The sequence below is a fragment of the Leopardus geoffroyi genome, chromosome A3 (assembly GCF_018350155.1).
Source record: "Leopardus geoffroyi isolate Oge1 chromosome A3, O.geoffroyi_Oge1_pat1.0, whole genome shotgun sequence".
Lineage (NCBI taxonomy): Eukaryota > Metazoa > Chordata > Mammalia > Carnivora > Felidae > Leopardus > Leopardus geoffroyi.
The window spans coordinates 58,017,524-58,040,359 of NC_059336.1; the positions used below are offsets into that span (position 1 = coordinate 58,017,524).

A 22,836-nucleotide genomic window follows, 5' to 3' on the forward strand; every position below is an offset into this window, starting at 1 on the left:
TATAGAATAGTAAAGGGGATTTATAAAATATTTTTTAAGAAAGAGAGCATTAAGTCCTTGGAAGGTAAGAACTACTGATTTACTTCTGTCCCCCTCGCTCTGACGCTCCCCTACTCTCTCTCTCTTTCTCTCAAAAAATAAATAAATGTTAAAAAAAATAAAACCACTGATCTAAATCATCTAATTCATGTCTCAAAACAAAGCTAATGGTTGGAGATGACAACACCATTGACTTTGACTTGTCCCCATTGTCTATGTGTTCACCCTTGACTTTATCCCATTCCTTCTCCACAGTTGGTGACCTATTCAATGGCAAGTCTTCTAGGAAAACCATTTCTAATTCCAAGTTTTGCAGCATCCAGAGCATCACAAAGGAGGTCTTTTTTCATGGGCAGCCCCTCCCCTCCAGAGATCTTTTCAGCTTTCCTCAGCTTTCCTTTTGAAACACGGATAATTTGAGTTTTGTCTTTAGAACTTGTTTTTTTATTAACACAAGCCCTGCTTTGAAATATTACACCCAAGACTGTGAGAAAGGCTTGACCCAACCAGCTTGGCTGACATTCCTGAGCCATAAGTACCACAGTGGGGCTGAGAGTTCTTAAAGTTTTGTGCTTCCCTTTTTAAACATCTCCCTTATTCTCATGTCTCACCTGTGTGCCACATTGTCATTTCAGGCTGCTAAATGTGACTTAATTCTAACTCACCTTTGTGACTGCCCTCAACTCATGTCAGAAACTCTTCCCTTCACTTTCTCCGGAAGCCCTCAGTCCAAGAAACAATATGGTTACAAAGACTTGTGACCAAGGGGAAAGAAAAACATTGTTTGTGCCAAACTAAATCCCAGTACGGAATTAGTCTTCATGAAGAGACGATGAAGTCACAAGAGTAAATCCTCTACTGTGGTTTTCCTACCAAGCTGTTCTTCAGGGAGAACACAGCACATGCTAAGTGATCAATGGGTTCTAGATAGTTGGGTAGTAGCTGAGAAAGAGCCTCCAGGAGATCCCCTTAGCCAACAGTCTACAGAGCTATGAGGGTGGCCACTCTGCTGTCTCTTGCATTATCCTTGTCAAACCCTTCCTTGGCTCAAATAGTGCAGGCAGCATCTGAGGGCTCTACTGAGATGACCTCACTCAAAAACCTTCCCTTCTTCTCCCTCCCTTTTTCCAACCTCTCCCCCAATTTCCTCTCCCTGTTATTCTCCATCTTCCACTACAATTTCTTCCAAATCCCCTCCCTTGCTCTCCATCAACCAAGAAAGATCCACCTTAGACACTCTACTCATTTCTCTATGTTCTTGGAATTGTATTAGTGTACACTATTTGCAACCATAACATTTTATTATTGCATGTGTGTAAAGCATATATGTGAAGTATTTCCCCTGATCCTTTCATTGACCACTGATTCTGGCAAATGTACTTTTGCTGTACTCAAATTTTCTTTGAGCATGGAACTCTGGGAATATTTCATTCCAAAGAAGCTAAATGTATTTATAAGAAAACTCAGCTTGCTTCTCAAAGTTGGCTTCATAATGCTGTTTCCAAAAAATAAAAAAAATACAACTTCCCATGAAATAAGGGTAGCATGGTACATCTGTGGTTAAATGTCTTTGACCAATCTTTGACATTATATTATATCATCCTTTGAATCAACCCACCTTGGATTGGGACCCAATGTCACCTTAAGGAAATAGGCTAAATATATTTGTATATTTAATTCAAGGCTGCGTTTGATCTTTCTCCATTTATATAGATGCCTTTGTGTTGGTATCTACTCAGTACATAGTATACCCCTATTTCTTAGGAAGATAAGCCAACCTCCCTGACCCCCACTTCCAGTCCATAGGTGTGGGGCTAGGGACACTTGGATGGTTGGGCTGAGAATATTCACTAGACCCAAAGTTGGGACATTTACATGCTCTCTCCCAAGAACTTTGCATCAAACCTGAAATACGTGGAGCTAATTTCTACATGTCATGGATGGAGTCAAAATGAAAGTATTGTTCTTCTTTGGACTCCATTTGGGAGGGTGGCCATGTTTTCTTCCATGTGAAGCAGAGAAGAAAAGAAAGCCAGTTTTCAGAGAAAGAGAGAAGCAAGAAGTGGAGACAAAAAATGAAAAGAGATTCAGATTCTGACAGACAACCTCCCAGGCTGATTCAGCCCTTCTGGGAGCCAGGCTGCTTCCTTGCCCTTGTTCCCAGAGGCACTTCTGAACGGTGACTAAATTTCTTCCTTTCTGCTTGAGCAGGTTTATCTCCTTTAAACATGCCCTTGGCTCTTGCCATTGCCAATTCTTATTGCTTACAATCATCAAAATCTAGCTGAGAGCCCTCATTCTTATCAGATTTTTTTTGTAGATTCTTAGATTCCATTGTTTTTCCAAGAGTTAGCTCTTCTCTATTTCATGTCCACTCATTCATTATTGTGTGCATGCACGCATGCACACACGTGTGTGTGTGTGTCAAACACACACACAGATTGCCAAAGGGATAAGGTATTATTATTTACTGATAGCACATTTTCTTCTTCCAGGAAATACACACTGAGAAACCAAGATATCATCAGAAGTGTTCTGATCAGAAGTGGTCATCAGAATGATCAAGGAATCAGACAGGGGGGTTACTCCAGTGTTTAATGGCATCACTTTTGGGGGCCTTCATCTTCACCCTGCACCAGGACCTATCAAGGGCTGTGACTTACCCAAAACCTGGGTGGGCATTGTCTCATTTGTCTGGGAGTCCTTATGTCTTTGCTATATGACAAGCTGGACTTCTTTGAAATGGACAAAGAAGAAAGAAATGGACACATCTTTTCTTTAGCTGTATAACATGAAAGCCAATCTATTGCACTAAATTGCTCCAATCCCACTTATATTAATTCAGAGAGTAATCCTATGTACGGGGATTTCTATTTCTTGAATATATGACAATGTATACTCTTCCAGGATCACCCTTTGTGTCTGGTTGCCCAGTGGTTTCATACCTTTGAAGAAGAGGCATCTATTACCTTGGGAAGAGGAAGATAGAGGCTAGAACAAAGAAGGCATTGCTCATCTTTGAACTCCAGAATACAGTTTAAGGCCATGGCCAAAAAAAAAAGCCTAAGTTAAAATGTCATTAATTGTAAGATGTGTAATAGAAAAGAAGAAAATGCTGCCAATTAACTATGACCTATCATCTATTGCAAGATGTATCTTAAAATATGCTGGGGAAATGGCAAGGCTTTGTTGAGAAACAAAAGGTATTTATTTGGAACTCCTCAAGTGGACTTTGCATCTTAAGAGTCAGGGAGGAAGGCTGGACCCATGAACCAAAGACTAAGCAGGGCTAGACTAAAGCAGTGGACACCCTCTACCACACAGATGGTTAGGGAATGCCCTGAAGCTGATGGAAAGAGCCCACAGAAAGAGAAAAAGGAGAAAGCAAGAGCTTAACTCCTACAGTCACAACTGAAAGGGGGAGTAGAAACCTATGGTGAAAGGGCTGGTGGTCTCCTCCCCCCTGAGGTTACCTGGGGAGACAGCAGTTCCCTCAGAGAAGGTGGGTGCAGACTGAGACCTGGCTTCCAGCTGGGCAAGGAGAATTGCAGAGCTGAGAGAGGTGCCACCAACAGATGGAGAGAAGCTGCTGAGAGTTTCTGGCACCAGAAGACTGGAGTCCAGAAGCCTCACATCTACACCAATACCCAGAGTCATCAGTACTGGGTGACTTGATGGCCTACACCCAGGTGAGACCTGTCACACCACAATAGACACGTGGTAGACAAAACACAGCAGGGACCCAAGGACAGGGCTACCACCATTGACAAAACAGAATGAGACATCTCACCAGGGCCAGATTGGGTTGGGCCCCCTCCACAATGCTGGCATGGGAACCAATCCCTAGAGGATGCTAGATCTACCTTAGGGAGAGGACCAGAGAAAAGCAAGAGGGAGAGACCCTGAAAGGCTATTTACGAAGAGTTACTGAGATTGAACACGAACTATGACAGAGATAATAACGTCTGTATTTGTCTAAAAACCTTGACTTGTACTGAACATACTAGAACTCCTCTTACATTTAGTCATTCAATAAACAGTGATTGAGCACATACTATATACCAGGCAGTGTTCTAGGTACTTGGGATGTATCTGGGAACAAATCACACAAAATCCCTGCCCACATGGAGCTTACATTCTACATGGTGTAGACAGACAATAAAGAGTAAACATAATAAAGAAGGAAATAATATAGTACGTGAGAAAGTGAATGTGGAAAATGTCTGCCTCAAGAAGACTGAGCCTGAGAGCAAGACTGTGGTTTGCTACATGATATATATTTCCCGTCTGAGCCCCTATACTTATCGTATGCCAGTGGTGTCATAACACAAGTTAGACCCTACTCTCAAGAAATTGACAATCCAACCTGTGAGTTTATACAGTGAGCTTCATGGGAGCAGGAATTATGCCCTTTCCTCATTTAATGAATATTTACCAAGCACCCAGTAAAATATATGCTAAGCTCTGGGCACTCCCGCAACACACATACAACACACAGATATGCACAACACACAAAATACTCACAAAACGCACACAGCAAACACAATACACATGTAACATACACACTCACACACAACACTCACCAACACACACAACACACAAAAAACAGGCACATGACACAGCCATACAACATACACACAACACATAAAAACACACATTCATACAACACACATACACAAAAGCATACAACAAACATAACACACACTCACATAACACCCACATCAAAGTCTCTGTGCTGAAGTATTTTAACATGAAGGACCCCATGACAGAGATGAAGGCTGATCTAATCAAATTAAGCACGTGAAAGTCAGTGAGACCTGAAAGCATTGAGACCTCAGAGGGAAACTCCAATTGAGCTAGTTCAGGACAAAACTATTTGTCCACCTGAGTCCCCGAAACAGCCATTACAGAGTCCCATGAAGGGATTTCTGGCCATGAGAATGAGTTATAACTAAAATCCACCCACATAGCTAAGAGCTAATGGTCTGCACTTGTTATGTAATTCCCGTTAAGACTCCAAACTCTGCCTCTGCCAGACTGAGAAGGCCATTGGCACCAGATGTACCTTACATCTTTCTCAACACCTGGAGCTTACACAAACATTACAATCGCACTGTGAAATTGTGTCACTGGGATTTCAGTTCCAGAAGTTAATCTGATGCAGTTAAGTTCAGAACAATAACTCACCAACTACACACAATTTATTTTCTAATTTTCAGCAGACCAAAGGAAGTTCAATTTGGTTTCCATAATAAATATTCCAACTTCACATGAAAGTACAAAGGGAAACCCTCCTTAGACAAAGGCATGTTTTTAAAATACAGTCAGGAGTTTGTTTCAAGGTATGCTTGAGTTATTGGAAACAAGGTCCAACCTAACTTGAGCATAAGGTTACTGTTTTTACCATTACCCTCTGACAAATGTTTTCTTTGCTTCCAGAATTGTATGTTTTTTTGGAGCAATATTCATTTATATATCTTTTCTTGATACTTTGCAAAACATTCTTTACCATGCCAGAGGACTGATTTTGGTGGAAAACTCTCAGGAGGTAGCAGCTTTGGCACTCCTCCAAAGTCTTAATAAGTGAGGATATAACTTTTGAAACTCAAGTGCTCGGAACAAAATAAATATTTTCTGCCCAGCAGTGTCCCCCACCCACAAACGCCATTTCTGAGAAGCCCATATGACACATCCCCAAGGGGCCATACAGACTTGGACACACATTTAAATAAGCAATAAGGTGTCTTGAGTCCTTGAGTTACAAGGTGAGATTAACCTACTGATAAAAATAACATGCCAGAAGAAACATGCCAGGAACGTGCCAGAAGAAAGATAGGATAGAGACTCAAAGGCAGCAATCTGAGTACAGAAGTAACTGAAGAGAGATGTTGGAGGCTGTTTAATGATCTGAGAAGTCAGAGATAACTAACAGTAATATACGCACTTGATTTTGTGATGTCAACAAGAGAGCTAAGCAAGAAACGTCCATGCACGACAATGCCACAAACAGCATTAACTCACAGGAGAGGCCAAGGTGCCTCCAGCTCTACTATTTCCAAATTTGCTTCATCAGTCTCATGCCCCCTCTGTCACCTTTCCAGAATGGCAAACACACAGATAAAAGTGTTTATTGTGATACTTGGCATATGGTAGGTGCTTGGCATTGTTATTTGTGGTCCCCCAAAGGTGGGCAGAGAAAGTATTAGGATTTCAGGTGTAGAGTAAGGACCTCTTCCCCATCCCAAATTGGACATGTGGTGTGATGAGAAAACATGTGGATATGGGACGACACTGCCCAACATTTATAACCAAGATGTTAAAACTAAGACTTGTTAACATTTACTTTGTCACGCACCTAAGATTCATAGGGAAATAAGCATAATCTTTTTAAAGACTTTTTAAAGATTTTTTAAGCCATTTTGAGGGTGTTTTTTTTTAAACCTTTTTAAAGGTTTAAACCTTTTTTTAAAGGTTTTTTTTTTTTTTTTCCTTCCTCACTTATCACTAGATTCTTTCAAACTGGGTCAAACACATATTGCAGTGGGATAATAAATTAACATGAGAACAGTAAGAAGCAGAACTAAGAAACTATAGATGTGCAAATTTTATTTAGAAAAATGTAGCCTGATCGTGAACACATTAGGATCAAGTGTCGAAAGTCTGCTGTCATGATTTCCCGATCTGCCCTGTTTCTTCCACTGTGCAAAAGGGACAAAAAAGGCAAACCCAGAGGTTTTGGGGACAATGTCCTTCCTCTTCATTTTATTTTATTATTTTATTTTGTTTTATTTTATTTTATTTTTATTTTTATTTTATCTTTTTGTATCCTCCAATGTGCCTAACCCAGTGCAGAGAACTCATTAAATACTTTTTGATGCTTTAAAGTCAGACTCACACAAAGTGATCTCAACTATAGGAATACTGATGTCTCAGAGACTGACTCACTAGCAGCACTTAGACTTTCTTACTAATAAAATTCCCCAAATACACCAAAGAGCATTCGGATGCAATAAAATTAATCCAGAAACATCATTTGCAGAAGTACGTTGCCCATTTATTCCAAAATCTGCCTTACTTTTAAAGTTTGTTTTTGTATTTTGAAAAGAAGAAGAAGAAAAAGAAAAGCAGTTGCCATATTTACTTAAGAGTCAATATGGCCCCAAACTGTTAAGTAAAGACTGTGCGAACCATCAAACCTCTTAATGGCTGCACCTAATCATCTCATATTCAGAGTTTCACTGTTACTACTTTAGACAAGATCCTGTGGTGGGGGGCGGGGAGGAGGGGGAAGTTCTTAAGTGTTTTCCTCAGGAGAACTGGGGAAGAACAAAGGAAGCTTTAGCAGTTCGAGAAAAGGCAATTAGAAGAGTCTGAACCACCAAATGCAATACACTTACCTTGCCAGCGCAAAACTGGGTAACCTATGTGGGCTTCTTTTCCACCTTATCAAAACGGATGGTTAGACCAAAACACACTTTTCTTCTGAACCATCTACATTAGCTGAATAAATAGTGCTAGGCAAGTCCCTACTCTTTGCTTCAACGTTGGCAGTCAAAGTCTGCCACACAGGGGTCCCCACTGCGGCTGGGATGAGGCCAGACCACTCCATTGCGGGTCCTACACCCGCCCAGGTCTCCCTGGACTCTAGCTTTTGCAAGTGTTTGCCTCCTCACCAACTTCCCCGGTCGCTACCTCTTTCCCTCCACAGAGAAAGTCACTCTTCCTCCTCCAGCTCATGCCTTCCTCCCCACTCCTCCAACCAGGGGGGATTCTCTCCCCTCCTCTGAACCCTTGGCTTCACCTCCCCCTCTCTGATGGCACTGGCAACCCCAACTTCGTTCTGGACGAGTTCTTCACTGCCCTGATACTCAAGTTCTTAAAAGTAGGCTCTTTCTCTGACTATAGCTTGAACAGAGCAGACATGTGAATCTTTGCCAAATAAGTACACAGTGGCTACATTTACACGACTAATGCCCACCGTGCCTTAGAAAATTCCACCCACACTGATGGGATGGAGAGCCTTTGGTAACTTCTAGGGACAAGGTTTTCTGGGAAATGGATGTAAATTCCCCCAGCAGGCAGGATGTGGCAATCGCTCTGGACAGCCTTGCTCCAGCCAGCTTCTTGTTTGCTCAGGTAATTTACTGAATTTATGGCTGTCTACATCCCAGGTCAGTGGTTCTCAACCCACATTATACCAGCGGCATGGTATAATCACCTGGCAAGCTCTTAAAAATCCCTGTGCTGATGCTGTGTCCCAGACCAATCACATGAGAACTTCTGATGGTGGGACCCAGGCATCAGCATGTTTTAAAGCTTCTCAGGTGATTCAGATACACAGCCAGGATTGACGACCACTGGTCTAGACCATAGAGGATGATCCTATTCAGCAGACATATATCCAATTTGTACAGAACTGCATGGTTCGCTAACAAAGCAAAACCTGTTTTCTACATGGACCCAGCCTACTGTGGCCAGGCAAAGAAAGAGAGTGGAGCCTCAGGGACTTAGTCACACACAGCAGGTTTCCCTAGAACAGTAATTTATAATCTGGACATCAATACATCAGTTCCAGACCAAAGGAAGTACCTGTCTCCACCACCCCTCCCCGTAGCATTTTTCTCTTTCCTGTGAAGGTAGTTTCTGTACACTTGTCACACTGTCATACCAAAGTTCTTAAAGGTTTCAACTGGGAAAAAGAAGTTTAGAACTCTAATCTTGCTGTTAAATAAAACTCAGAATTTGAGGTTGATGATAAATATTCAAGCATGGTGAATGATGTTGGGTGTAGTTTCCCACATTATTACAATAGCAAAAATGGAACCGCCCCTTCTCCTTATGAGTCAGCTCAGTAACCCACCATATTAATCTAGAGAAATGCTTAAATCTTGAGGGAAATTTATTAAAAAGAGGTAGTCGTGGTAAGTTCACATGAGATTTTTCAAGTCAACTAAGTTTAAGTACACGTTCTATCACCAGTGATTACAACCACGTATTTTCCTTCTAGGAAAGAAATCCCGTGAATCTTTGCACTGCCAGCTACATTATGTGTATAGGTACATGAATATCAATATGATTGGCATATAACATTGTGTCAGTTTAAGGTGCACAAGGTGTGGATCTGATGCATTTATATATTGCAAAATGACTACCACCATAGCATAAGCTAACACCCCCAACCCATCACATAATTACCACTTCTTTTTTTATGGTTAGAACATTTAAGATCTGCTGTTAGCAAATTTCAAGTGCATGATGTTAGCTATAATAGCCATGCTGTACATTAGATCCCAATGTGTTAATCTCATAACCGGAAGTTTTTATCCTTTGATCAAAATCTATTTCCCTCTAAGAACAACACTCCTCCACTCTGTTGCTCTGAGTTTAGCTTTTGTAGACTTCACATGTAAGTGATATCATACAGCATTTCTCTTTCTCTGTCTGGCTTATTTCACTTAGCCTAATGCCCTAAAGCTTCATCCATGTTGTTGCAAAAGGCAGGATTTCCTTCTTTTCTCGTGGCTGAATAATATCTCGTTGCATATATATACCACATATTCTTTATCCATTCACCTGCTGACAAATATTTAGGTTGTGTCCGTATCTTGGCTATTGTGAATAATGCTGCAGTAAACATGGGGGTGCAGATATCTCCCCAAGATCCTGTTTCTACTTCCTTCAGATATACACCCAGAAGTGGGATGACTCAATCACATTGTAGTTCTCCTTTAAATTTTTGAGGAACCTCCATACCGTGTTCAGTAGTAACCATAACCAATTTACATTCCCTCCAACAGTACACAAGGCTTCCCTTTTCTCTACAATCTTGCCAACACTAGTTATCAGTTGTTGTTTTTTTTGATATACAGATTATTCTTTAATGATGATACTATTTGTGAAATCAGGTTTTTCCCACCTACTTCAGGCAGGGTCTGTTTAATCATTCCAGAGAAATATCTATCAAGTTAATTTGTACCTTATTATTATGTATATTTCATCTAGATTGATTTTAGTTTAAAAATTATCTACTGACTATTTCAGAGGGTGGGAAATAACCCTTGCACATGATACCTTTTTGAAAAAAACTAGCTTACAGATAACATGTGCCAATTTGGGTGATAAATCCATATCAGAGGAGGAAAGAGGGAACCTTAATCATGTGCTTCATGTGAACAAACTTTGAAAAACACCAACACTCATAAAAATGTGACTACTTCAACTACACCTTAAGAAGAATGATTCCAGGGGCACCTGGGTGGCTTAGTTGGTTGAGCGTCCGACTTCGGCTCAGGTCATGATCTCGCAGTTCGTGAGTTTGAGCCCCGCATCAGGCTCTGTGCTGACAGCTCAGAGCCTGGAGCCTGCTTCAGTTTCTGTGTCTCCCTCTCTCTGCCCCTTCCCCACTCATACTCTGTCTCTCTCTGTCTCTCAAAAACATTAAAAAAAAAAATTAAAAAAAAAAAAAGAAGAAGAATGATTCCATAAACCAGTGTTCTTCAAGTTCTCTTACCATTTCAGCACAACAAAATACAAAGAATGTTGGGATTCCAGCAGACACGTGTTTATATCTGGACTCCTGTTAATCATTCACTACATCTTGAGAAACTACTTGCTGTCTCTGGGTCTCTGTCTCCTTCAGGAAAAATTAAAAATAATAAAATCCATGTAAGGAACACAAGTAATATCTGAGAAGCACCCAGAAATCATGGGGAGGAGACCGACAGGGGCAGGGGAGGAGGGTGCTACATTGTTGGTATTTCCAGAAGAGTGTGGCTGCTAGTCAGCCTACAACAAAGAGATCAAGAGGTGGGCAAATGAAACCAGACAACAAAAGACCTAGCAAAAGATAACAGAAGAAAAGTTGTCCGAGGATTTCCAGTCAAGTTCTACCCTCTCACTAACTCCGGGAATAGAGTTAGGGTAACCACATCAGTTTTTTGGGGGGGTGCACTCATGGCTTTGGAATGCGTTGGTTTTGTGACCCATGTTGGAATATGCTGTCGGCAAAATTGACTGAGTGGCTACAGTCATCAAAAGCAACACTGCTTACCTCAACCAAGAAAGGGCTCACTGTCAAGAGGTTTGGTATCTTTAGAAACAAGACGGGATAATTTATAAGCATGGTTGTGTCCAATAATACCCCTTCAAACTATAAAAAGAGGCAGACGGACACAAAAGACGCACACATGCCATCACCTAGTTAATGCTAGAACAATGTCATTATTCATTCATTGAGTCCGAGAATATCTGAAGGCTTCAGACATCAAACTTGCTAAAATCCTTTCTGAAATTTCAGTCTTTAAAGCAAATAATGCCATTGTTATGGACTGATTGAACATAGATATAAGAAAACCAAAAAGCCTAAAAATCTAGGAATCCTAAGATATTTATTTCAACAATGTTTAGCAAGTACGTTTAGACACATTTCAAATTTTACAAATAATGTTTCTGGACTTTTTTTGTTTTGCTTTTTGGTATATATCCCTTTTGCTGCCTTTTTTACCCATCATTATCACTTGACAGTCCCTTCCCCAAGTTGCTTTCAACTGGACAGTTCTGTCTGGGTTGGCTGAGCACCTAGAATTCACCTGAGGGGTCCCTTCCTCTCAGAAGGAAACCCTGCCCTCTTTTCCCGGGACCAGGAGGAGAAGCTTCCTGAGCTTATGAAACTGACCACAGCCTTCCAATTTCCTATCCAGATGTTCTATGTCCATGGAAGCCTGCATCCCTTAACACCTCTTCAGGGCCAAAGTTCATGGAGCCTTCATTCCAGGTGCCCCTCCATGCACATACATTAATCCCCACTCTGCTCTGGCCACAAATGACCAGTTGTGCCATGCAGACAAGCCTGAGTGCCCTCCCAATCATCAATACTTTGTCTTGTTCTCTCATGTTTCTTTACAAGATGGAGGCTCTTCTCAACTTGGAGCCTTATCATCAGGTACCCAAGGGCACAGTCCATCCATACCCCTTCTGCAGAGCCCTCCCAGCATCGCAAACTCATGAGCAAAGTAGCCCCATAAGAATGGAACCGAAGGACCAGGGTGGAAAAGCATGCATAGTAGAGGGAAAACATCTCCTCAGGGCCTTCCCCAGATAATAAAACTTAGGTATTTGCTTTATTACGGAGTACGGAAAGCCATGGTCTCAGTGCTCAGGGGACAGTCCCAGATCCACCCCTTGCTCACTCAGTGGTCTTAAGGAAAGCTCTCTATTCTTCACCTCTAAAGTTAGAATGATAACCCTACCTGCACCTCCAGAGAAGGATGTGGGAGAAGCACATACATGGCCCACACCATGAGGCCAGAGTTTTTATCTGGAAGCTGAAAGGTGCAGGGCCCTTTTGCTGTTCCTTTCCTGCCTTCCTTTTGGTTGTTGACATTTGATTCTCTAGAAGCCAGACTGTAAACTGCTGCACATTTTCTAAAGCTTTCTATTTTCCCTCCCACTTCCTCTTCCTCTTCCTCCTGGGGGCACCCAGTACAGTGCCTGGCCCAGACTGGAAATGCAACAGTGATTTGTGAAAACAACCAGTTAATTCAGCAAGGTGTGAGATAATGAAGGAGAAAGTCCTTATAAGCTGAGTTTTACTTCTGGGAGAGGTAGAATGTATTTTTGTGGAACATCTCCATGGCATTGTTTGGGCAAAGCTTTTGTCACTTGTCACACACACAGGAATTCAGGGCCGGGCAAAAGAGTGAAGTATCTTGGGTGCCAACGCTCTACCTCATGTCAGCCATGTCACTGTCTCTTGTGGCAAACGCAACGACTTCTGCCCATGACATCCACTATCCAGATGAGCTATTATGGTCTACAGCATAAGACTTTGTAGACTCTGTCACCATCTTTCCAGCCCATGACTGAAGGCTACCTGAAATTCAGAATAAAAGCCAATCTCCTAACAATGGCCACAAATGCCCACCAGGATCTGCCCCCTGCCCGTCTCCAAGCTCATCTCCAAGCCCCCTCCTTCGTACTTGACCAACCCTATACATGTCTTCTTCTGTTCCTTCAACAGGGCTCTACCGTGCTGAACCCTCTGCCCTCCACCTGTGTGCCTCAGACCCCGCCCTCCTCCACCAGGACCTGCATCACCAAGCTAATGTAGATCTTGGCTCCTCAGTCACCATCTTAGCAGCAGTCTGTCTCTTTCATGGTGCTAATCACTATTGGTACATGTGCTGCTGCCCAGCTTTTTTGTGCTGCCCTTGCAAGCAGCAGCCAGATTGCCCTCACTCACTATGGTGTCTCATGGCTAGACACCTAGCAAGGCCTAAGAAAACAATCATTGAGTAAACCAAAACTTATGATCACAAACAGTTTTTAAAACAATCTCAATACCACTACATACCTATTAGAATGGCCAAAATCCAGAACACTGACAACAACAAATGCAGACAAGGAAGTAGAGCAACAGGAACTCTCATTCATTGCAGGTGGGAATACAAAATGGTACAACCACTTTGGAAGATAGTTCGGCAGTTTCTTACAAAACGGACTTACCATACAATCCAGAAACTGTGCCCCTCAGTATTTACATAAAAGAGTTGAAAATTTACATCCACACAAAAACCTGTACATAGATATTTATAGCAGCTTTAATCATAATTGCCCAAATTTGGAAACAACCAAGATATTATTCAGTAGATGCATGGATAAATAAGCTGGTACATCCAGATGGTGGAATATTATTTAGCACTAAAAGGAAATGAACCATCAAGCCATGAAAAGACACGAAGAAAACTTAAATGCCCACTTCTAAGTAAAAGAAGCCAATCTGTCCCTTGATTCCAACTATATAGCATTCTGAATAAGGCAAAACTACGAAGACAGTAAATGATCAGTGGTCGCCCCAGGTTGTCAGGTGGTGATGGGGAGAATGAATAAGTGGAACACCGAAGACGTTAGGGCAGTGAAAATACTCTCTGTGATACCACAGTGATGTGTGCATGTCATTATATACTCATCTAAACCCACAGTACAACAGCGAAAGTGAACCCCAATATAAACTATGGACTTTGGGTGAAAACGACGTGTCAGTGTCGATTCATCAATGGTAACAAATCCACCACTCCGGGAAGGGAGAGCATACTGATAATGAGGAAAGCTATACATGTGTGGGGGAAGAGCATAAATGGGAAATCGCTATACCTTCCCCTCAATTCTGCTGTGAACCTAAAACTGCTGTTAAAAAATAAAGTCTAAAAAAAGAAACCTCCATCATGACATGAGATATGAAAAATTTAAAAACAAGCTGAGTTAACCTCTTCCTCCAAAAGATCACAAAAGTTTCATAAAAACCAGTTGACTGGTGGGGGGCGCCTGGGTGGCTCAGTCAGTTAAACGTCCGACTTCAACTCAGGTTATGATCTCACGGTTCGTGGGTTCAAGCCCCGGATTGGGCTCTGTGCTGACAGCTCAGAGCCCAGAGCCTGCTTCGGGTTCTCTGTCGCCCTCTCTCTCTCTGCCTCTCCCCCGCTCATGCTCTGTCTCTCTCTGTCTCTCAAAAATAAATAAATGTCAAAAAAAAAACAACACAAAAAACAGTTGACTGGCATACTGTGTTGACAAGTGCATGGGGAAACATTCTCTCCAATATTCCAGAGGAAGTGTTCATTGGCATAAGTAGGTGGTACGTGGATGGGCAATTTTGAAATACATACAAAATCACAAATGCACATAGTCTTTGACCTGTAATTCCACTTCTAGGAATTTAGCCAATAAATACGCTTGTTTGCCCTCTGCAAAATGACACAGGTGAGGCTCTTATTCATTGCAACACTGGTTGTAGACTGCAAGCAAAGACTGCAAGCAACTTAAAAGTCCACTGAAAGGTTAAAAATGCACCTCACTAGATGCAGATATGGAATAGGGTGCAGAGGAGGGTACACCATCAGTGTGCGTGATGGTTAATTTTATGTGTCAGTTTGACTGAGCCACAGGACACCCAGATAGCTGGTTAAAGACTGTGTCTGGGTGTGTCTGGGAAGGTGCTTGTGGAAGAGATTAGTGTTTGAACTCATAAAGCAGATGGCTCTCCCCAGTATGCATGAGCATCGTCCAATTCCTTGGGGGTCGCAACAGAACAAAGAGGCAGAGAAAAGTTGAATCAGCTCTACTTGAGCTGAGACATCTGTTTTCTCTTGCCCTCCATGCTTTTTGTTCGCAGGCCTTCAGACCTGGGCTAGAATCTACACCTTTGGCTCTACAGCTCTTAGGCCTTAAAACTATGCCACCTGCTTTCCTGGGTCTACAGCTTGTCGACGGCAGATAGTAGTACTTCTCAGCCTCCATAACCATGTGAGCCAATACTTTATAATCTCTCTCGCTCTCGCTCTCTCAGGATCCCAATTACATGCCCAATTTTACATATAAAACCAATAGGAGATTGATATACGTGTCTCCTGCTGGCCCTGTTTCTCTAAAGAACCCTGACTAATACAGTGTGGAAAAGGTGGAAAAAAACTATTAACCCTCGTTTAGCTACTTGTTGGTGAGAGTGAGGGAAAGAGGTGTCCGAGAAAAGGAAAGAGAGGAAAGACTTCACTAGATACCCCTTTTAAATTGTGTGTTATCTATTCAAAAGTACACAAACTATATGCTATTTGTTGAAAAAAAAAATCTAATTCCAAAATCTTACTGAAAAGTTCAACAGAAAATTGTATAAAATACTACTTTAAATTATATTCTTATCCCCATCTTATAACTGGAACAACTAAACGAAGAGAAGATAGGTCAGTTGCCAGGAGAAAACAAAGCCGGGCCTCCTCTCCCAAGCTAGTACTTGCCTTACTTCATTCTAGCTTCCTTGGAGACATTTCTTGGACATTCCTGGTGCAGAACTAGGGGCCCAACGGATAGAACGTTTAGGGAAAGTGTCCCCACGTATTAAACACTCAACGTGTCTAGGCCGAGATGATAAATTGGATGATCCTGCTAGGGAATGTCAGCCTGAAAATCAACTCCCGGTACCATTTCACAATGGCCCACATAGAATCAGAGAGAACAGGGCAGAGCACCCCACCTCCCCACAATCCCCAAGTGAGGGGATGAACTGGCTGAGTGTCCAGGCCTGACACCTTCAAATGTAGCACGGGACTCATAGCACTTTTGGACAAGGAATCCATCACATCAGTACTCAACTGTCCAGACCACTGTAGCATGGAGGCTAGGAAGTTCAATGGACTTGATATAGATTGATGGGGATCTCCCATCACTAGCTCATCTCATCACCTTTGGGCCACTTGCCGAACTTCTCAGAGTCTGAGTTGGTTTGGTCCCTGAGCATGTATAATGATGCCAATTTTGCAATGTTATGAAAAAGATGAGATATAATGATGTAAGAATGCAGATCAGTGTGTGTTCCTTAGTGGGAACTCAGTAAACGGTGGCTATGTAGCCAACTGGACAGCACAAACATCGTCGGCGGGTCAGCGGTCCCAAACCTACACGCCATTCATCGTCTCTAGGGTTCAGTCAATCCTACCCTCACCAACCTGTGGGCTCTAAGTAAGACTGCATCATGAATCCCAGCTGTGCACTGACTTTGAGCAAATCTCTTCTCTGTCCTTCAGCTTCTTAATCTGCAGAATAAGATCATAACAGTGACTACCTTATATACAAAGCACTTAGAACTAGATCTCATGTATAGTTAAGTGCTTTATGAAGTATTAGCCCTCATTATTATTTATTCGGCACCGAGTTCAAAGCGTTGCTAAGCATCAGTTTGGTTCTGATGTTGATAGCCTAGCACCGAGCTGAGGATCAGAGTGAAACTCTGTACCCCCTGTAAAGCTTCTTATACTCACACCAAGCCCATTTGTGAGACTTACTCTTACAAATCTATGATCTCCGTTTTCCTGGTTCTACCCTTGGCTTGTATTCATTTGCTTAATATCCATTAAGAGCTTTAAAGGTTTACTCAATAACAATGGAAACCAACCCAAATGAAATTAAACCATTTCCAAACTCTTCTGTGATTCCTTTCCCGGCAGAGTTGGGTAAAATGTTCCTGGCTACCTTCTGTTGACTCGTTCAAGAAACATTTGTGGAGCCTGATACTGCGAGGTATCAGACCCCCAGACCAGGTGCTAGAGAGAGAAACGCACATAAAACAAGCCCCACCTTTGAGAAGGGGGAACTGAGCAAAGCAAGTGGACAATGACAATGCAATATAAGAAGGATGGTGCATTGTCCTACATTCAAGTGAGATAAGTAAGCAACAAAATAGAAACCATCTTCAATCTAAAGTATGTCCATATGCTGCTAGAACATACCAAATGCTAGGACTGAATCCAAGAACCAAGAAATATGTTGCAACACACACACACACATACACACAGACACACACGCACGTGTGCACTCTCAACACACACACTTTCCAAGTCTAGAATTAGAACACATTGCCAAAATTTCAGCATGCTGCTCTCCAGAAACAACATACTTTATAAGGCAAGAATATAAATAAACAAAACAGCCATCGTAATAGTACAATTTTGTATTTCTTCCTTTTTTTCTATTCAAAAAGCTTTCCTCTGTCTCATCTCTCCATGTTCCCAATACAATCATATGGTTGGTTGAAAAGTCAGTCCTTACTTTTGAACTTTATAGATAAAACGGAGGGGCTGCTGGGTGACTCAATTGGTTGAGCGTCTGATTTCAGCTTAGGCCATGAAGTCGCGTTTCACGTGTTCAAGCCCCTGCATTGAGGTCTGTGCTGACAGCTCAGAGCCCGGAGTCTGCTTTGGATTCTGTGTCTCCTTCTCTCTCTGTCCCTCCCCTGCTTGCACTCTGTCTCTTTCTCCCTCTCAAAAATAAATAAAGATTTAAAAAATTGTTTTTTAATTTATAGACAAAAAGGAAATAAAATCATAAAGACTGAGTTTTGCCCTGGGTTGCTCAAATGGTGGCAATTCAGAGCAAAAGCCTCTGATTCCCCACATCTCAGTCTACCTTCTGAGCGACATCAAATGAGGTCAAAGTCCCCAGAAATTAGGTTGGCATAAGTTACTGTAAGAAATGATTGCTTTGATAACCAGAAAGACAAGAAGAGACTGAACCCAAAGGGGCAGAATAGGAAACCAAAAGGACTTACAAAGGGCTTTCTTAAAGCAAATCAAGACCACAAAATAGCCTTTGCCAGTTATTAGATTAGCAAGCGCATTTAAAAAAAAAAAAAAAAAAAGGCAAACCCCAGTGTTAATGAAAGTGTGGGGGAAATGGTATCTGTACAGAACTGGAGGGCCTATACATGAATAGCACCTTCCTAGATTAATTTCGTAGCAGGGACCAAGAGCTTCAAAAATGCTCATGCCCTTTGACCCCATGGTGTTCCCTCTGGGGAAGACAGTCCAAGGAAACAATCAGGAAGAGATAGAAAGGTTAGTGAGTACATCAGTCTTGTAAGGTTAATAATAAAAAAGAAAACAATCAAATATCTACCAACATGATTTCTAAATTCTGTATATAATGTGATCAAACAACTTTTGTAGAAAAAAATTCATTAGCATGGCGAGATGATCACAATATATTCCCAAAAGGGAAAAGCAGGTAATAAACCAGCAGGTACAGTACAAGGATGTTTTTCTTTTAAATGCAAATGTAATCGGGGAAAAAACATATGCACCAAAATGTTAACAGCATTATTCACACAGTGACAGGTTTTTATCTTTCATCTTTTTTCTTGATCTATGTCCTTTATTCTGTATCTGCCAGTGAGCATGGGCGATGCGTGTCGATTTGCCAATTTTGCAAGGGCACATTTTAGAAGTGAATCTCAGCCATTCCTCAACCATGCCTGGCAAGGTTTTCTCCTAAGTAAGCAAACAGGCATGTGCCCAGAAGGGGTTGAGGGATAGAAGACTAACCCCTGTATGTGGCCTTGAGAAAGGCCCTAAGTATCTCTTGAAGTTCATCACCAGGATCAGGAAGGTTTAAATCACCTCAAGAAGCACTCCCTGCTCTTTCTAGGTAGCATTATCTCCCTCCTGTCCCCAGCAGATTCACACGTTTCCAGCAAGCACAGATCCTTCCTTGGCCTCCAGCACATTTGGTGGTCTCCAGCCACCCGTGAGTGGGTCGCCTGATTCACAAACCAGCTGGTCATCAGCTGCACCTTCTGAAAACATCCTTCCTCACCACAGTACCTACTAGCAGTTTGCTTAAGAGCAAAGAGTCGTGAATTGAATTGAATTGAATTGAATTGAATTGAATTGAATTGAATGGTAAACCTCATTTTGCTCTCCTTCTGGTGTTCTCATTTCTCTTTAATCTTCCAGATTCTATCCCATTTTCTTATCCTTTCCCACAACAATACTACTGCTAGGATTATGGAAGTCAAGGGCGTCCAATAAAGAAATACTGGGGGATGTTTCTAATCTCCTCTGAGAGTATAAGGTCTTCCTTACAGCTGTGGGTGTAACATTCGTAAGGCCTCTGAAAAAAATGGTTGCGCTTTTAAGATTACATTTTAAGCCCTTACTGGAGGAAGCTCCTGCAAGTGTTGCTAATACAATACATTATAACATTAAATGCAACCAATGGATGTCTGTTAATAGTAATGCAAGGCCTTCAGTCAAACATTGGCCTAGGTTGTGCCCCTCTAAAACTGACAAAACTTAATGGAAAGTGATAAAATAAGTCTTAATTCTAACATCAACAACGTTTTTTAAAGTTTCTCATTTATAATACCCGTCCCTTAAACCTCACAATTTACCCAAAGTCATGCAACTATTTATGGTTTATAAGTAGCATATATTTCCCATATCACTCATCGTTAACCTTCCAGAGAGTAAAACATACCTTATCATAGGTGACCTCTTCATATGACCCACAGACACATCTCTAGGTCAAATATGGCTACAACAGAGCCATATAACTCCAAGAAATCCTTAAAAATCCTGTTTTCAACAAACAGCATAACATTATCAGTTTTATCAAATTCCATTTGTTCCTCCTAAATACTTTCTCAATGTATAAGTAAGCAAAAAGAAAAAGAGGAAAAAATACGGGAACAAAAACCAGAAGTGCAATTAATCATCTTACCATGTCCTTTCTTCATCGTAGGGACATTTGGGGATGGCTGGCCTCACAGGAGGTGGTGACTCCAAGAGTAAGCCCACAGGGCTTCTTCCCCCAAATAAGTCAGCTGAGTCACAGTTGGTTATTAAAAACAAAAGCGCATTTTGATGTCAGCCCTGGATAGACTTGCTAATTCCTCTTTTCTCTCTCTGAAGAGCTTTGGATCTGGTTCGTGCAGCACCAGAGGGTACCTCACATCTTGTCGGCCGACCCAGTGGTACTGAGGCTAAAAGAAAGGACAAATACTCTGAGTGATGTGTGTGTCAGAGCCTACAGGGGCTTTAATCCTCGGCAGTGACACATTTGGGGAGCTATGAACAGGAAACTCAGAGCTGGGCAGACTGCCAGAATCATTCCGAAAACGTGCCAAACCCTTACGAAATACCCACACACTTTATTTCACATTCACCTCGAACACTTCACAAGCCTGTGTCTCTGTCCTCATGTGACTTTGCGTTAGACCTAGACAAGCTTTGCCCGCATGTCCAGCCTACCACAGGTCCCGTCATCCCCCGAATCAAGACGGGGACTGGGGTGTCCTACCCTCTCCCTTGGTTGCTGTCCTCCCAATCCTTCTTAGAACAATATCCACAAACGTGAGCCTGAAGGACCTTTCATTCAGTTGTCTTTATCTTTCAGCCCCAGCGTCTCTTTGTGCCTCTGCCACATGCCCTGGGAACACCGCCAGCCTCTTTCCGCAGCGTCCTAGAGGTGGGAGGCCCACTGATCACCCTCTGGCACAGGGTGTCTGGATGCTGGGACAGGGGCAGGCAGGGAGGGTGAGGGGAGATGAGGGCTGTGTGTAGCCAGAATCTCTGCCTTCCTCCAGAAGCGGTCGGGTCTATCCAGGAGAGATGGTGCTGTCTGTCCGGTTGCCTCTTTCCTCCCTCTCTCCTTTGACCCCTTCTACACCCAGCATTCATGTTCTCAACATGACATAGGGTCCAGCTTTTCACAGTGCTGCTCACGTATCTGCAGCAAAGGGGTGCCTGGGTGGCTCAGCTGGTTGAGCGTCTGACTCTCGGTTTTGGCTCCAGTCATGATCTCACAGTTTCATGAGTTCCAGCCCTGTGTTGGGCTCTGTGCTGCCAGCACCAGGCCTGCTTGGGAGTCTCTCTCTCCCAGTCTCTCTCTGCCCCTCCCCCCTCAAGATAAACAAACAAACAAATAAATAAACTTGAAAAATAAAATCTGTGGCATAGCCAAACCTCTCCTTCTGGCCATCAGCTGGCCTCAACACGTCTTTCTGCCTCATTCCCACTGCCCTTCACAAGAACCCCTCGTGCCCATCTGGATGGCCACCCACTGACTCAAGAAGACACTGTTCAAACCTTGGCTTGCCCATGCTGGGCAGCCACCACCCTACCACCATCTCTTATCTTTGCGAATGTGATGACACCCACATGCACGTTTCCAACCCTCCTCATTGCCCCACCCCCAGACTTCTGATCTTTACCGCCATTCACTCAAGCATACGCCCCCGCCACTGCATCCTGGGGTGATTCTTCTTGCTCTGAACCTGTGTCTTGCCTCCATGACTAACAACAGACAGCAAGAGTAGCCACTTATTAGGTTTCAGGCACTTTTCTAGGAAATTTAACATTTTTAGACCCGTGTTACAGATGAGGAGACTGAGGTGTAGAAAAAGCAAATCCCTTCCCCAAGATCCCTTCCCCAGGCAGGGTGGAGCCCAGATTGAGACCATCTGGCATTGTTCTTCAAGTCTTACCTGGAATCAGTGCTATTTGGGGGTGGGGGGGGGGGTGGGGGGGAATATATGTACTCAGGGACAATGCAATTTCCTCACACTATTGGTATCCTTTCCAGAGGGTGTCCCAGAATGCCTTCTCATTCTAGGTAATTACCAAATAACCACAATTAATTGGTATATTAATGAAATTTAAATGAGATACCAAATGTTTTGCTTTAACCATGGGCAGGAATTTCAACAACATTAAGAATAGGCAGAACGGTCTTGAGATTTAAGGCTCCTGCAATAGTTTCGCTGACATTTCTAACCTATCTATAATGTGAGTGTTCAGGTCTAGGCCACCTGGTAAATCAACAGACTGCTTAAGACATAATCCCAGTGAAACAGCTGAGAAGTCCCTCAAAGGTCTGAATGAACTTTCTACCCTTTCTCCAACGAGGAGTAGCCATGAGCCTTGAGGGGCTAACTCCATCCCTAACTCTAGGGTTGGCCCCACTGGTCTGAGCCAACCAGGGTCATTCTACTATTCCTTCCAAAGAGATTGCAGGATGGGCATAACAGGGCAAAGCCAAGTGCCACACAGCATCCTCCTGGCCATAGCAAGCACTTAGGGGTGGTCCAGCCAGAGCAAGGCTTAGGGCTTCTACCTGACAATGGTAGGAAGCACCCACTTAGGGCTGCTATGTGAACCTTTCTTAAGACAAAGAGAGAAACAAGCTTGAGAATGAAGCCCACACACAAGGGAGGGGTTTCCAGAGAACTACAGAGAAAGTGCTAGAAACTCATCCATATTATTATCTCTGGAATGTTCAGTGATGAGAGACATCTACTTTTTGGCATTGCCAGGTTAGTTGAATAAGGTTTTCAAACTATACTGACTAATGCAGACTCCCAGAGCAGAGATGAGTGGTGGCTGGGGAACCAGAAGGAGGGGCATCCCAGGGGAAAGAGTCTGACCCCAGTTCCTCTGCACAAGCAGCTTGCCATCTTTCTTTCTCCAGTTCCTC

The 22,836-nt window shown here is 42.6% G+C and overlaps 1 protein-coding gene across 9 annotated transcripts in view; it reads right to left on the minus strand.

Moving 5' to 3' along the window:
* IL1R1 (interleukin 1 receptor type 1) overlaps positions 1–20,414 on the minus strand; it is a 78,846-nt gene extending 58,432 nt beyond the window's left edge. For 5 of the 9 annotated variants that reach the window (XM_045445603.1, XM_045445597.1, XM_045445592.1 and 2 more), the window contains exons 1-2: positions 20,083–20,407; positions 19,840–19,937 (exon numbers count right to left, since the gene is read on the minus strand). The gene's annotated coding sequence lies outside the window, so the exon portion shown is untranslated. Of the gene's footprint in view, positions 1–19,839; positions 19,938–20,082 lie in introns of all 9 variants that reach the window. The other 4 variants (XM_045445604.1, XM_045445605.1, XM_045445593.1 and 1 more) reach the window with 4 other exon arrangements.
* Between the last annotated feature and the right edge of the window lie 2,422 nt (positions 20,415–22,836).